This window comes from Heterodontus francisci, chromosome 34, assembly GCF_036365525.1.
Source record: "Heterodontus francisci isolate sHetFra1 chromosome 34, sHetFra1.hap1, whole genome shotgun sequence".
In the NCBI taxonomy this organism is placed as follows: Eukaryota; Metazoa; Chordata; class Chondrichthyes; order Heterodontiformes; family Heterodontidae; genus Heterodontus; species Heterodontus francisci.
The window spans coordinates 25474388-25489513 of NC_090404.1; the positions used below are offsets into that span (position 1 = coordinate 25474388).

The 15126-nt window shown below is 44.0% G+C and overlaps 1 protein-coding gene and 1 long non-coding RNA gene across 2 annotated transcripts in view; one reads left to right on the forward strand and one right to left on the reverse strand.

Moving 5' to 3' along the window:
• Positions 1-15126, forward strand: part of LOC137349296 (zinc finger protein 850-like) — a 58353-nt gene that overhangs the window by 10371 nt on the left and 32856 nt on the right. The gene's annotated exons all lie outside the window — the stretch shown is intronic.
• Positions 1749-8798, reverse strand: LOC137349317 (uncharacterized). Its single transcript, XR_010969330.1, has 3 exons — positions 8626-8798; positions 7990-8072; positions 1749-6996 (listed from the first exon to the last, which is right to left on the reverse strand). It is a non-coding gene; the product is annotated as an uncharacterized lncRNA (long non-coding RNA).

Below are 15126 nucleotides of genomic sequence, written 5' to 3' on the forward strand. Positions count from 1 at the left end.
GTTTAAAGGGATCAAAGGATATGGGGCGAAAGCGGGAACAGGTTACGGAGTTGGATGATCAGCCGTGATCATAATGAATGGCACAGCAGGCTCGAAGGGCCGAATGGCCTACTCCTGCTCCTATTTTCTATGTTTAAGAGGCTGGTGTTAAGTCTTTTGTTGTAAGAATGTGAAATAACGTTTTCTTTAGTTTTTGGTTTTATTAGTCTTTTGAAAAGGCGCCTGAAGAAAGAACGAGAAAAATTATGTAATTTACCTTTGCTTAAAAAGGCTATTCTGTTCTGTGTGTAGTTAGTATTATAAATTAATAAGTCTGAATTAAGGTTAACTGACCTGTTAAGTTGAGAAAACTGGAATTTTATTTGGGCCCACAATGAACTTCCAAATAATCATGTCATGGTTTGAGGGAGTCTTTAATTCCGGATATCAGGCTCACTCATATAACATTGGCAGTTTCAAATTTTAAATGTTTATTGCCGTGAACTGGAATTTGGAATCATCCTGGTTATAGCAAATAAAAATCCTTGAAATAGAAACCTCTTTCAAAAGATGTTAAAAGTTTGGAAACAATTGGAGTTTAATCTAAAATGCTGTCTTCCCTGATAGGAATGTCTTTTTGAAGTTGATAAGGTTACTAATTATTTTTGTGGTTTTCAATCACCAAGGGTACCAAATGAATTGGGGGGCTGGGAAGTTTAAAATGGAGCTTAGTTCTTTATCGATCTGGAATGTTTTTTTTTCAAAAATGTTCGGTAAAGCGATGCATCTGATACTGTTTTGCTCCGCACCCTTGGAGCAAAGATATTAACCCTGCTGCAGCTGTTGTGTTTTCCTTTAATCCATCACACAAGTTTTGCATTGCTGAGAGTAAAATTTATACATTGGATGTTAGATTTTAAATGTCTAAATTGACAAGATAAAATTGGATAAATTAACCCGTTGGGCTTTGGGGCAAAGCCACAATGGATTTTTTGTGGGTTTTTTCAAATAGGTGATGATACTTCCCAGGGCCACATGAGAACTGATGCCAGCAGAATTTAAGAATTTATCTGCAGACAGCATTTGTCATAGTATAGTCACAGTTTGGACTAAAGGCTTTGCCTTTTCAAAAACTTGTTATTTTTTTTTTATCTTCCAAGACAATGTGCTTGAGAAAGAGAGATAGTTGCAAGCACTTCTGTCTTTAATGTAAAAAAAACCATGCAATACCACTAAGCCTGGCACAAGAAATTGGAATGGATGAACAAAATTAAATTGATATGAGTAGCTGTTTTAAGCACTCAAAAGGGAAAATTTACCTGAAATTTAAGGGGATAATCAAATTTTTAGAAAACTAAAAGAACACAGTCCAGGTGATTTCTATGAACGTAGAGAAATAAGGCTCTTTTGGAGATAAATGGATCATCAACAAAACCTGTCAGCCCAGCAACACTAAAATAAAAGCAAAATACTGCAGATGCTGGAAATCTGAAATAAAAACAAGAAATGCTGGAAATACTCAGGAGATCTGTAGGCATCTGTGGAGAGGGACGCAGAGTTAATGTTTCAGGTCAGTGACCTTTCATCAGAAATGGCAAAGGTCAGAAATGTAATAGGTTTTAAGCAAAACCCGCCCGCCCCCACTTTATTTGCTTAAAACCTGTTACATTTCTAACTTTGCCAGTTCTGATGAAAGGTCACTGACCTGAAATGTTAACTCTGCTTCTCTCTACACAGATGCTGCCAGGTCTGCTGAGTATTTCCAGCATTTCTTGTTTTTATTTACCCCAGCAACACTGTTATTTGAATTTGGAATAATTTGAGGTGTTGAAAATCCAGTGTAATTTAGCAAGTTGCTTTTAAGAAATAAAAATGTCATCTAAGATAGAGAATAAACAAACGAAATATAGTAATGCCTGGAATCAAATGGGAATATTTGATTTCTGTTTTAAAGATATTGTGAATATTGGACTGTAAAGTTTCTCCAGGGCTCAAAATGAAATAGAATTATAATTAATGAGAATTGGCAATTAGATCTGGCTGAGGCAAGAGCTAATAAAGGAATTTTGGAGACAAACAATGATGAAATTAGAATTCAAACTGTGAAATTAATATAGTGTAGAATTTCCAAGAAGTCTAGACCTTTCCAGTGAAAGTCAGGAAAGTGTATAGAAGACTGGTAATTTGATAACTTTCACTTGGAGGTATTTGTATCCTTGCCTATGAGTTTTTTTCAAAGAGAGTTACATTTGATGGTCTGGCCACTACCCCGAGACATCAGGACCATGCAGAGGGAGATGAGCAAAGATCTCAGACAGATAACCCCTCCCCCTGCTTTTTTTGTTGTTGTTATTTTGATAGGATCACCTGAGAGTCGAGAACGTGTGGCATGATATTGGGATACCAGTGTAAGAGTGCAGATGTGACTTGTTGCGTGAAGTAACGAACATGCGAAATTCAAGGTGAAATGCACTGAAGAACGGGTCTCAGACATGTGCAACTACTCGACAAACAGCGTGGCATGAAATGGTTAATGTGGCCAGTAGAGTGAGACAACATTTTGCATCATCGAGGCATTGACACATATTCCATAGAGAAACTGACATTAATCAGGATAGAATGTTACCTGTCAGAGGGAGTAAAATTAACAAAGAGGGATAATAGAATCTGGATTCAGCCAATTAAGGGCCAGGTACAGCATCTCGGAGCAATTATCCACAAGTTGGATACAAATAAAAGGACAGCTGGCGAATCTCTTAAATCCATGAATGATTGATTGTTTGAATTATATGCATTTATGTGCTAATAGTTGAGAACATTATTGAGTGAGGTGATCTGTAGGTGAGGAATGACAAAACAATCAATAGTAATTATGGGAATCAGGCATAAATTGTACCAACATGTGCAATATACAAACAGTGGTCACATCTGTAATAATAGCCGTCCTCTGTTACTTGAGAAATCTTACCTCAAGACTGCCGAAGTGCACTGAATTGAGCTGGAACCCAGCTCTTATGTCTAAAAGAAAGTAATAGTCAATGGAAAGTAGTGAGGGGTCAATATATTATCATATATTTCACCCTCAAACTGGGGAGTTGTAAGTAGGTTGGGATAGCTAGATTTTAGCTTAGAACAATTTTCACACTGTATCCTCTGTAATAACTAACAAGGTCAAGTAAGCCATCTTAATACTAACACATGACCAAAGAAGTAATTTTTGTTTCTTGTATCAGCAACTGTATTAATCAAATTAATGTATTAAGCAGTAACCCGTCAAAAAACAATGATTACAAAGCAATGGACCTTGACTGAGTTGTAAATAATGAATTAAGAATCATGCTTGAAAGAATAGGCCTTTTTTTATTCATTGCATGGGATGTGGCCAAACCACAGTCACTGACACCAATCTCCCACTGTCTGATATAAACCAATCCCACAGTCATGGACACCAATCTCCTCCTGTCTGATATAAACCAACCCCACAGTCAATGACACCAATCTCCTCCTGTCTGATATAACCAACCTCACAGTCACTGACACCAATCTCCTCCTGTCTGATATAAACCAACCCCACAGTCACTGACACCAATCTCCTCCTGTCTGATATAAACCAACCCCACAGTCACTGACACCAATCTCCTCCTGTCTGATATAAACCAACCCCACAGTCACTGACACCAATCTCCCACTGTCTGATATAAACCAATCCCACAGTCATGGACACCAATCTCCTCCTGTCTGATATAAACCAACCCCACAGACACTGACACCAATCTCCTCCTGTCTGATATAAACCAACCCCACAGTCACTGACACCAATCTCCTCCTGTCCGATATAAACCAACCCCACAGTCACTGACACCAATCTCCTCCTGTCTGATATAAACCAACCCCCACAGTCACTGACACCAATCTCCTCCTGTCTGATATAAACCAACCCCACAGTCATTGACACCAATCTCCTCCTGTCTGATATAAACCAACCCCACAGTCACTGACACCAATCTCCCACTGTCTGATATAAACCAATCCCACAGTCATGGACACCAATCTCCTCCTGTCTGATATAAACCAACCCCACAGACACTGACACCAATCTCCTCCTGTCTGATATAAACCAACCCCACAGTCACTGACACCAATCTCCTCCTGTCCGATATAAACCAACCCCACAGTCACTGACACCAATCTCCTCCTGTCTGATATAAACCAACCCCCACAGTCACTGACACCAATCTCCTCCTGTCTGATATAAACCAACCCCACAGTCATTGACACCAATCTCCTCCTGTCTGATATAAACCAACCCCACAGTCATTGACACCAATCTCCTCCTGTCTGATATAAACCAACCCCACAGTCACTGACACCAATCTCCTCCTGTCTGATATAAACCAACCCCACAGTCACTGACACCAATCTCCTCCTGTCTGATATAAACCAACCCCACAGTCACTGACACCAATCTCCTCCTGTCTGATATAAACCAACCCCACAGTCATTGACACCAATCTCCTCCTGTCTGATATAAACCAACCCCACAGTCACCGACACCAATCTCCTCCTGTCTGAGATAAACCAACCCCACAGTCACCGACACCAATCTCCTCCTGTCTGAGATAAACCAACCCCACAGACACTGACACCAATCTCCTCCTGTCTGATATAAACCAACCCCACAGTCACTGACACCAATCTCCTCCTGTCTGATATAAACCAACCCCACAGTCACTGACACCAATCTCCTCCTGTCCGATATAAACCAACCCCAAAGTCACTGACACCAATCTCCTCCTGTCTGATATAAACCAACCCCACAGTCACTGACACCAATCTCCTCCTGTCCGATATAAACCAACCCTACAGTCACTGACACCAATCTCCTCCTGTCTGATATAAACCAACCCCACAGTCACTGACACCAATCTCCTCCTGTCTGATATAAACTAACCCCACAATCACTGACACCAATCTCCTGTCTCGTTTATATCAGTCACACAGATATAGTTTTGAAGTAAAGGTTTATAATTTTGTTCAATACTTATTCCTGATGCGAGTCCCTGAATTAAGTAAAGATCAGTCAGCAGTTCTTAAAGGGACACTGCAGCATTGAAAACAGAATCAGCTAAATTCCAGAATTTTTAACTCCAGTCCAGTTATAGAGTTATTAACATCAGCAGAAACAAAAACCAGCTGTCAGAATGAACATGTTCAGTTCTGGACCTGATTAACAGCAGCTAAAACAGCAGAATCCAACTGCTGCAGTCACTCGTGAACTTGCGTGTGTTTCTGCTGATGCGATGAAGGAATCTCTTCCCACAGTCAGAGCACATGAATGGCCTCTCCCCAGAATGAACTCGCCCGTGTATCAGTAGGTGGGATGAAAGTGCATCCCTTCCCACACTCAAAGTAGATGAACGTCTATTCATTCATGGAATGTGGGCATCGCCGGCTAGAACAGCATTTATTGCCCATCCCTAATTGTCCACGAGAAGGTGGTGGTGAGCTGCCTTCTTGAAGTGCTTTTAGTTCGTATGTGGTAGGTACATCCACGGTTAGTGTTAGGGAGTTCCAAGATTGTGATCCAGTGACAGTGAAGGAACGGTGATATAGTTCCAAGTCAGAATGGTGTGTGGCTTGGAGGGGAACTTGCAGGTGGTGGTGTTCCCATGTGTTTGCTGCCCTTGTCCTTCAAGGTGGTAGAGGTCGCAGGTTTGGAAGGTGCAGTCTGAGGAGCCTTGGTGCTTTGCTGCAGTGCATCTTATAGATGGTACACACTGCGGCCACTGTGCGTCGGTGGTGGAGGGAGTGAATATTTGTGGATGGGGTGCCAATTAAGCGGCTGCTTTGTCCTGGATGGTGCTAAGCTTCTGGAGTGTTGTTGGAGCTGCACCCATCCAGGCAAGTGGACAGCATTCCATCACACTCCTGACTTGTGCCTTGTAGATGGTGGACAGGCTTTGGGGAATCAGGAGGTGAGTTACTCGCCTCAGGATTCCTAGCCTCTGACCTGCTCTTGTAGCCATGGTATTTATATGGCTACTCCAGTTCAGTTTCTGGTCAATGGTAAACCCCAGGATGTTGATAGTGGGGGATTCAGTGATCATAATGCCACTCAATGTCAAGGGGAGATGGTTAGATTCTCTCTTGTTAGAGATGGTCATTGACTGGCACTTAAGTTGCAAGTAACATTCAGACCACGCATCAGCCCAAGCCTGGATATTGTTCAGGTCTTGCTACATTTCTACACAGACTGCTTCAGTATCTGAGGAGTCTTCTCCCCAGTGTGAATGTGCTGGTGTGTCAGCAGGTTGGATGACTGAGTGAATCCCTTCCTACACGCACAGCAGGTGAACAGTCTCTCCCCAGAGTGAACTCGCTGGTGTTTCAGCAGAGCCGATGACTGAGTGAATTCTTTCCCACTCACGGAGCAGGTGAACGGCCTCTCCCCAGTGAGAGTACGTTGGTGTAGCAGCAGCTCGTTTTTACTTTTAAATCTCTTCTCACAGTCACAACATTTAAAAGGTCTATCAGTTTTAGGTTGGTGATGTGAGGTTGGAAGACTGAGTGAATCCCTTCGCCCACATGGAGCAGGGAAAAGGCCTCTCCCCAGTGTGACTGCATCGATCAGTTTCCAGCTGGGATGGGTAATTGAATCCCTTCTTACAGTCCCCACATTTCCACGGTTACACTATGGTGCAGGTGCCCTTGTGTCTCTCCAGGTTGGTTGATCAGTTGAAGCCTCATCCAGGTGTATAGTTTCTCCCCGCTGTGAATGCTGCAATGTTTTTTTCAGGCTGTGTAACTGGTTAAAGCTCTTTCCACAGTCAGTCACTGGAACACTCTCACTCGGGTGTGCGTGTCTCAGTGACTTTCCAGTCACACAGACTTTTGAAATCTTTTCCCAAAGAAAGAAAAACATTTGACATTCAGGTCCTGATGAATCGTGTAACTGTCAGATCTCGATGTGCTGCTTGGTTTGCATTTCCCGTCTTTAAATCCTCCCCTTCTAAGACCCTGTAAAAGGAGTTTACAAAAGCCATCACTGTCAGTACAGGATAGAAATTCACAACATTCTCTCCTCCTGCTTCCTGGCCCAAAATAGCCGCACATGTGCCTTGCTGCACATTGCCCCCGAGAAAGCCAGCAGCCCCTAACCCCGGGCCTGTCACCGGGAGACGCCCCACGCTGCTGCCCCACTTGGGTGCAAATGCGGGACCGGAAGCTTCTTATTCTGGGTTTGAGGCCTGCACCAAGCTTTTGCAAGCCGGATAATGTTCTCAGGTTTAAATTGGGGTCTGAGGCTGCACTTGGTGCAGCCTGCATTGCCCCAGAATTTACAAAGCCACTCCCACCAGCCTCCTCCTTTCTGTTCCATTCTATTTCCTGTAGTTTTGTTCTCATCCCTTCCCTGTCTCCCAGAAGCACTACAGGGTTCATCTTGTTCTCACCTTTCACCCTCCACATCTAACACACCATCCTCCATCATTTCCCCCACCTCTAGTGTGATGCCACACATCTTCCCCTCCCCTTTCAGCATTCTGATAAGGCACTTCCTGCACAACATCCTTGTCCAAACCTCTATCACATCCAACATCCATTTCTCTACCCATGTAAGCACAAGAGATGTAACACCTTCCCTTTTAACTCCACCCTTCTCAATGTCCAAGGCCCCAAACACACTCTCAACATGCAACAGCGATTTTACTTGTACTTCTTTCAATTTAGTATACTATCTTCATGATGCAGTTCCCTAAACATTGGGGAGACCAAATGCAGATTAGGTGATTGCTTTGTGGAACACCTCCATTCAGTTTGCAAGCATAGCCCTGAACGTCTGGTTGCCTGGCTTCTTAATTGTCTGTTCCTGGGCCTCCTATACTGTTCGGATGAAGGTAAACAGAAGCTCCAGGAAGAGCAACTCATCTTTCAATTTGGCACTTCATTCTTTTGGGCTCAACAATTTCAGTTACAATTCAGCGGGATGTAAACAGTGACCTCGGCACTTACCAGCACCTTCAGGATAGATGGTGAGAAAGTCCCTGTGTGCAGAGTGAGAATACAATTATCTCCAAATTTTCCCTTCTAATACCCTGTAAAAGGAGTTTACAAAAGTCACTAAGTATAAGATAGAAATTCAGAACAAACAATTCTAGTTTCTATGGAACATTTTTCCTCTCTTGTCTCCCCAAAGCTGTAAATCCCCATCCCACACACTCTTCCTCCTCCCTGTACTGAAATCCAAACCCATGATACCATTTCTTTCCTCCACTGCCAGTTTTCTCCCTCCCTACTCTGGCTGGGTTCAGTTCTCCAGCCCCTGTGAGCAGAATGAGAATCAAATCAATGAGTCAATGATATTCTCTCCAGTTCAGTGACCTCGAAGCCCCGCCCACTCACTGTGTCGTCACCAAGATGGCCGCGCAAGCGTTCTGCTACCAGCTCATGGCCGCGCAAGCGCTCTGCTCCCAGCTCAAACAAGATGGTGGCCGTTAGCCAGCGCCTGTTCCCGGGCAACAGCCCCAGAGCTGCAAACGCGGGACCTGGAGCTTCTTATTGGGGGCTTACGGCCTACAACAGGTGTTTCTGAAGCCTCTCCGCCCACCCGACGGTTCTATTCCTCCCCTGCGCCCCACCGATTCTCACCCGCTGCAAAAGTGTCTCCAGTCTTCGCACGGCTCTGATCAACATGACCAAAGTCCTAACAAATAAAAATAAGAAATGCTGGAAATACTCAGCAGGTTTGGCAGCATCTGTAGAGAGAGAAGCAGAGTTAATGTTTCGGGTCACTGACCCTTCTTCAGAACTAGTTCTAACAAAGATGGCTGCGCCCCCAACCGCAGCTGGTGCGCGTGCGCGAGTTGCGATTGTCGGAGGCGCGCGGAGGATGTTTTTTTTTTGCCGCCTTGGGAAGTTTGGGCGGGAATCGGTTAACGGTCGCCGGCGTTGCCATGGCTGCGGAGCTTGGTGACGGTGCGTGCGCCTGCACAGGTGGAGCATCGAGCTGGAGCTGAGCAGCAGCAGGTGAGCGGCCAGGAGCAAGGCCGCGGAGAGAGCCTGGGGCTGGAGTGGGAGCCGGGCTGGCCTCTCTCCCGGGGAGGTCACCACTCTGACTGGGGCCTCCCAAAACACTGAAACACGGGGATTTTAATGTCACAGCCTCTGAGGGGGAGGCAATGGGTGTGAGAAAACCTGGTTGATAATGACTGGTCTTGGATGGGTTTTGGTGTCTCCAGTGGGTGAGCTTCAGATTTTCCACCAGTCCCTTTGAGGAAAGGACTGGCTGCAAGTTTTTACTAATTCATTCTTGGGATGTGGGCATCGCTGGTAAAGCTGGTATTTATTACCCTGTCCCTCGTCGCCCCTTGAGAAGGTGCTGGTGGTGGGCGGCCGCCTCCTTGAACCGGTTTCATACGACTGAGTGGCTCGTTCGGCCACTTCAGGGACGGTTAATACTCAACCATGTTAGTGTCAGATTTCAGTCACATATACAGACCCAGACCGGGTAAGGTCGGCAGGTTTCCATCTCGGGGGGCATTAACAAACCAATTTTATGCCAATTGTGAAAAGTGGACTATCCAGTCCTTTATCCTTTTGCTGTTTGTGGGATCTTACTGTGCAGAGCTTGGGTTGCCCATGTTATCCTATAAGGGGGAATACACATTTTAAATTTGTTTAATTGGCTATAAAGCACTTTGGAACGCCCTGGGCTCGGGAAAGGTGCTATATAAATACACGTTCTTAGGCTATCCAGCAGCTTCATGGTCACTTCTACTGATAACCAGCTTTTTTATTTCCAGATTTTGACTTCCAATTCTCAAATTACCATGGTAGGAATTAAACTCATGGTCTCTGGATTAATGTAATAGAACCACGACTGAGTGCTTAATTTGGGAATTTGGTAAGTGTGGGAATTTCAAGGGTTGATCTCTTTCTAAAATCTCAAGTTTCCATTTCGCATTTAATTTGACTTTAACATTAAACTGTAATTCCTTTCAGTCTTAGTCAATGATAAACAAGCTGCCTGCTAGTGTCAGCTGCACAGTTAGTTCCTTAGGTAGCTAGGTAGAACTGGTTCTCTAGTCAGCAGGGCCTGACTCAGGTCTCTGGAATTCTAGCTAATATAAATATAGGAGGATTTGCTAACGCAAATCAAAGTAAGTAGCACACAAAGTTCTGCTCGACTGCAAGACAGAGAGCTGAACTTGGGAATTTGGTGCAGTGAAGGAGGAGGTGCTGTTTTACAGAACAAGCAGTGATCCAAGAGAGGGGACTCGAGAAAGTGAGAGCTGAAGCCTGAAGACATCAATTAGGGAGCAGGTAGGTGATTGATCAGTTTTAAGTGTTTTATCCCCTTTGTAAATGGGGCCAGTAGTTAAACTGGTGATATAGGTATTGTATTAAATTTGTATTTCATTTATTAAGTAATTTAGTTATCAGTTATGTTTCTAAACTTGAAAGCTAATTAGTTAAATAAAATGCAATAGAGGTGGCAGGGCTGGTGATGTGTTGCAGTTGTAGCATGTAGGAGCTGGTGGATGCAGCTCAAGGAACTTCAGCTCAGAGTTGATCTAGAGTCTGAGATTCAGACTATTAAGACACATCAGGGAAGGGGAAAGTCACCTGGACACTTTGTTTCAGGAGGCAGTCACACCCCTGAGGCTCGGTACTTCAGGTTTGGTCAAGTGAATGGGCAACAAGGTGGTTCAGGGAGTATAATGTGGGGAAGTGTGAGGTTATTCACTTTGGTCGTAAGAAAGGTAGAATTTTTTTAAAAGGCATGAAACTTGTAACTATTGATGTTCAGAGAGACCAGGGTGTACTTGTGCAAGGAACACAAAAGTTAGTATGCAGGTCCCTTCACCACCGCCTTCTCAAAGGCAATTAGGGATGGGCAATAAATGCTGGCATAGCCAGCGATGCCCACATCCCATGAACGAATTAAAAAAAGATACAGTAAGCAATTAGGAAAGCAAATGGCTTGTTGGTCTTTGTTGCAAAGGGATGGAGTGCATGAATAAGGAAGTCTTGCTACAATTGGATGGGGCTTTGGTGATACCACACCTGAAATACTTTGTGCAGTTTTGGTCTCCATATCTAAGGAAGGATATACTTGCAATACAACGAAGGTTCATTAGATTGGTCCCTGGGATGAGAAGGTTGTCCTATGATGAGAGGCTGAGTAAATTGTGTCTATACTCTGTGAAATGAGGGGTGATCTCATTGAAACATTCAAGATTCTGAAGGGGCTTGACAGTGTAGATACTGAGATGTTGTTTGCCCTGGCTGAGGAACCTGGAACACGGGGGAAATAAAAACAGAAAGTTCTGGCAATACTCAGCAGGTCTGGCAGCATCTGTGGAGAGAGAAAAAGAGTTAGAGTTTCAGGTCTGTGACCTTTCATCAGAATATTGCCCCTATAAAGACGGCGGCCGTTAACCCGGGTCTGTCACTGGGAGAAGCCCCAGAGCTGCTGCCCACTCGGTGCAAATGCAGGACTGGTAGGTTCTTATTTGTTGTTAAGAACATTAGAAATAGGAGCAGGAGTAGACTGTATGGCCCATCGAGCCTGCTCCACCATTCAATATGATCATGGCTGATCTTGGGCTTCAACTCCACTTTCCTGCTCACTCCCCATGTCCCTTAATTCCCTGAGAGACCAAAAATCTGTGTCTCAGCCTTAAATATATTCAGCGATGGATCATCCACAACTCTCGGGTAGAGAATTCCAAATATTCGCAACCCTTTGAGTGAAGAAACTTCTCATTTGAGCCCTAAATGATCAGTCATTATCCTGAAACAGTGCCCCTGTGTTCTAGAATAAAAGTAAAATAATGCAGATGCTGGGAATCTGAAATAAAAAAACAAAGTGCTGGAAATGCTGTATATGTCCATGCTAGTTGGAAAGAACTGTGCATCCTAATCCCACTTTCCAACTCATTGCCCTGTAGGTTACAGCACTTTCAGTGCAGTTCCAGATATTTTTTTTCAATGTGATGAGGGTTTCTACCTCTACCACCCTTTCAAGCAGCAAGTTCCAGATCCCCTTCACCCTCTGAGTGAACAATAAATTCCCCCAGTTCCCGTCTAATCCTTCTGCTAATTACTTTAAATCAATGCCCTGTGACTATTGACATCTCTGCTACGGGAAAAATACATCCTTCCTATCCACTCTATCTGGGCCCTTATAATTCTATACATCTCAATTAAACTCCCTCTCAGCCTCCCCTGTTCGAAAGAAAACAACCCCGGCCTATCCAATCTTTCCTCATAGCTGAAATTCTCTATTTCTGATGCATCTTTGTAAATCTCCTCTCTAGAGCGATCACATCCTTCCTGTAACGTGACCAGTACTTACTCCATCTGCGGTCTAACTAGTGCTTTGTACACTTCTAGCATGACCTCCCTGCTGTTATATTCTGTGCCTTGGCCAATAGAGGAAAGCATCCCATATGCCTTTTTAACCACCTTATCTACCTGTCCTGCTACCTTCAGGGATCTGTGGACATGCACTCCAAGGTCCCTCTATTCCTCTACACTTTTCAGAATCCTACCATTTACTGTGTATTCGCTTGCCCTTTTCACCCTCCCCAAATGCATTACCTCACACTTTTCTGGATTGAACTCCATTTGCCACTTTCTGCCCACCTGACTAATCCATTGATATCTTCCTGCAGTCTACAGCTTTCTTCCTCACTGTCAACCACACGGCCAATTTTTATGTCATCTGTAAACTTCTTAATCATGCCCCCTATATTTAAGTCTAAATCATTGATATATACCATAAAAAGCAAGGGACCTAGTACTGAGCCCTGCGAAACCCCACTGGAAACAGCCTTCCTGTCACAAGATACCCGTCGACCATTAGCCTTTGCTTCCTGGCACTGAGCCAATTTTGGATCCAACTGGCCACTTGCCCTTGGATCCCGTGGGCTCTTACTTTTCTGACCAGTCTGCCATGTGGGAACTTGTAGATATGGAGAGAATATTTCCAGTTTGGGACAATCCAAAACTAGGGACCATAAACACAAGATAGTTACTCATAAACCCAACAGGGGAATAAGGAGAAATGTGTTTAATCACTGTTTTTTTATTCGTTTGTGGGATGTGGGCGTAGCTGGCAAGACCAGCATTTATTGCCCATTCCGAATTGCCCTTGAACTGAGTGCCTTGCCAGGCCATTTCAGAGGACATTTTAAGAGTCAGCTACATTACTGTGGGTCTGGAGTCACATGTAGGCCAGACCAGGTAAGGATGGCAGATTTCCTTCCTTAAAGGACAATAGTGAACCTCGCTACAGCAGCAAGTGCTTGTGGGAAAAAGCTGAGATGCTTTCAAAAGGAAACTAGCCGAGTACATGAGAAAAAAGGGAATAGAAAGATCTGCTGAAAGGGTGAGATGAGGTAGATGGAATGGGAGTAGAAACACCAGCATAGCCTAGTTGGGCTGAACGGCCTGTTTCTATGCTGAAATTCTGTGTAAGCTCCTTTTATAGAGTATTAGGGGAGAATTTGCAGATGAGAAGCTCAAACCAAATACACCATCAAGATCTGACCATCACTCAATTCATCAGGACCTGAATATCGTCAGACTTTTAATGTGGAAGGAGAAATGTTTGTTCTGTCTGTGGGAAAATATTTCAAACATCAGTGTGACTGGAAAAGCACTGAGACACACACACACACCCGAGTGAGAGTGTTCCAGTGCACTGACTGTGGAAAGAGCTTTAACCAGTTACACAGCCTGAAAAAACATCATTCATGGCGGGGTTAAAATAGTACACATGTTCTGTGTGTGGACGAGGCTTCACTTGATTATCCAACCTGGAGAGACACAAGGACACCCACAGCATGGAGAAACCATGGAAATGTGGGGACTGTGGGAAGGGATTCAATTACCCTTCAAAGCTCGAAACTCATCAGCACAGTCACACTGGGGAGAGACCGTTCACTTGCTCTGACTGTGGGAAAGGATTCACAGTGTTATCCAGTCTCCATATGCACTTGTGAGTTCACACTGGGGAGAAGCCTTTCCTGTGCTCCATGTGTGGGAGGAGATTCACTTCGTCATCCACCCTGCTGACTCACCAAGTTCACAAGTGACTGCAGGGCTTGGATTCTGCTGCTGTTAATCACATCCAGGACTGAACTGTGTTCATTCTGACAGTTGGGAGTTATTTTTTTCTACTGTCATTAATAATCCCTGTAATGGGGCTGGAATTTAATATTCTGGAGAAATGTGAGATAGATCAGCTTTAAACACAATGATCCAATGGGCTGAATGGCCTCCTCTGCAATAAATTTTCCATGTTTCTGTTCTGGTAGTTGGGGTTTGTTTCTGTTGATGTTAATAACCCCCATAACTGGGCTGGAGGTTAATATTCTGGATAGATTCGAAATAAATCAGCTTTGTTTTAAACATATTGTTGTCGATTTTTGTCTTTCCCACTTGAGTGTTCAGCATCTCCGAGCTGCAACTAAAAGGACAATCTGGAGGGAGGATTTTTTTTTAAAATTTTTCATGGGATGTGGCCATCAGTGGTAAGGCCAGCATTTGTTGCCCATCCCTAAATGCACTTGACACCTGAGTGTCTTGTTAGGCCATTAGTGAACCAGATGAATTTTTACAAAAATCAATTATAGTTTCATGGCACCATCACTAAGACTAGCTTTTAATTCCAGATTTTTATTAATTGAATTTAAATTCCACCAACTGCCACACTAGGATTTGAACCCTGTCCCCAGGGCATTGGGCCAGGCCTCTGAATTACGAGTGATGCCACTACACCATTGTCTTCACCTAAAATTGTGCAGCAGGTACAGAACTTCAGCCTGAACACAGTCCTTCAGGGCTACACTGAGAGGGACAAACGGCACTTTGGTCTTTGTCATCTCTTTTCACTGACAGTAAAGTCCCCGTGTGGGTTCATCCTGAAGCCTGTAAGAAATGTGTCCCAGCCGCTCTCTTCCATGGTTCAGAGCTCCTGGGCATGGAACAGAAGGCTCCTTTACAACTGCGTTTAGAGTCAGGAAGAACAACAGTGAATGCTGGAAACGTGCTGTCAAATCAGAGATTGGTGTAAAACTGTGATCTGTTCCTGGCTGAGTGAAACGGCAGGTTTAAACTTCCAGTCTGAAAATGACTTAT